At 32.4% G+C, this 2,034-nt stretch overlaps 1 protein-coding gene across 2 annotated transcripts in view; it reads right to left on the reverse strand.

Moving 5' to 3' along the window:
* Positions 1–928: 928 nt before the first annotated feature.
* LOC116010555 (trihelix transcription factor ASIL2-like) overlaps positions 929–2,034 on the reverse strand; it is a 4,350-nt gene continuing 3,244 nt past the window's right edge. For both annotated transcript variants that reach the window (XM_031250020.1, XM_031250019.1), the window contains one exon: positions 929–1,269. The gene's annotated coding sequence lies outside the window, so the exon portion shown is untranslated. The remainder of the gene's footprint in view (positions 1,270–2,034) is intronic.

Consider the following 2,034-nt stretch of genomic DNA (forward strand, 5'->3'; position numbering starts at 1 on the left):
CAACGCCAAGCCAATTGCGTTTGTTGATTTGGTAAATGCGAAAAGAGTAACTCATATTCTACATGCCACATGGCAATTTATATTATGGACCAAGGTACACATAAACAATGACAAAGTACAGAATTAATACTCGTAAATCGTAAGGTACAGAATTTTATAACACAAGACACAAAAAATCACAACACAAGACACATGCGCATGTTATATGCTCCATTTATTTATTTTTTCAGATCTGATTTAAATACATAATTTGGGTTCATACGCACAAAAATTTCAAAACACAAGATACAAAAATTCATAACATAAGACACAATTACTAATTTGTTTCAGGTACAAAATTCATACTTTTAAAATTCAAAATTTCATAACACAAGATACAAAAACTCACAACATAAGACACATACACATACACCAGGTCCACAACCTTAGTCTATTTTTTATTTTTATTTTTTGTTGGTGACAACAAGCCTGGCCCATAGTATAAGAATTATATTCTACATTATATAGTGTTTGGTTCAAGAAAGAAGGGAAACACAATCATATACAGACTATTTCAAGAATTTAAAAATAATGTCAAAAACATTTGAGAAATGCATTTACCATTATTTAATTTTCATTTAAAAAAAAAAAAAAAGAGAGAGAGAGAGAGAGAGAAGTAGCTGCAACTTAAGAGATACACATTTCACTTGGAAAGTGTGTTTCTAACACAATTAGATTGAAACGCATTTTCAAACAAATTTTGCTCATCTTTGCCCAAAATGAGTATCTATTATTGTGCATACTATTCCAAATCTGCCTATTACAGTTAATTTCCCTAACATCAAGTTGTCATTACATTTTGGGAGCAACTCCCAACCAAATTAGCCAAACAATTGACTTGATAAGCACAAAATATTGTCTATTGACTTTTTAGTTTCAATCAATCAACTATGAGCAACATAGACTAATTTACTTCTTTGTATTCCTTTACCATCTAAGGTCACAAGATGTACTTTAGTCAAAGCACACCTCAGGTAGCAAGGCTTTTCCACTAAAAAAAAGAAAAAAAGTTGTCCTTACATTTTCGAAAAAGAAAACAAAAACTGAAAGGACTTCACTAACACAAGCCGAATACCTTCAAAGCATGAAGCCTGAAGCTTTTTCTTCCTCAAATTCCATCAAAATCATTTCGCCATGGGTCATCAATAATTCTCTGAAGCCTTTCTTGCATAGTTGCATACAGCAATGGAAGAAAACTGAGACAGAGATTCTCTAGGCCTTTGTTTTCTCCTGTAAAAACACAAAAACTCAGCCAACACAAAATATGCCCTAAAGATTCTATGGAACTTATGTTGTTGCATAGAGCCAATAAAATCCCTCCTCCCTCACTAATTTTGTGAATGTACATCACATTGAAAGGCAAAATGCACCATTAATCAATAATCATTGATATTATGTGCACAAAATTGATTGTGTTTCCCAAACTCAAAGAAAGATGGGATAACACATGCAACCAGTATTTCATTTCATCACGATACCGCTTCTGTTTTAGTAAGATTGAAAAAGACAAAGACAAGTATATTGCATGCATACATAGATTGAAAGATGTTTAACTGTTTAGGTCCAACAAGTCATGATGATCACACCCCCATCTGTTGTAGGCCAAGGCCAGTATGAACTTCATCTATGATCTAACTATCAACTTGTTTCCTAGACGAAAATGCACACCTCCTTCCTACTTGCACTCTCTTCTTTCCATTTTTCAAAGCAAATAACTTACTACCTCAGGTCCCCATGCATCAAGATCAGGGATCTCAACTACGGCCTTCTGAAATTATTAAAAGGTAAGACAAGTTTTATTTCACTGGTCCTTCATCATTACACACTTATGTTAAAAGATAATACTTCTCAGTTGTGAAATTACTCCTTTATTTCTATGCAGCAGATGTAGTTACATCAGAACCAGGTTAGGATTTCTCTTTCGAAAATTTCAGAATACCACATATGCAAAAAAAAAAAAAAAAAAAAAAAAAAAAAAAAAAAAAAAAAAAAAAA

The sequence above is a fragment of the Ipomoea triloba genome, chromosome 2, assembly GCF_003576645.1.
Source record: "Ipomoea triloba cultivar NCNSP0323 chromosome 2, ASM357664v1".
Taxonomy (NCBI): Eukaryota; Viridiplantae; Streptophyta; class Magnoliopsida; order Solanales; family Convolvulaceae; genus Ipomoea; species Ipomoea triloba.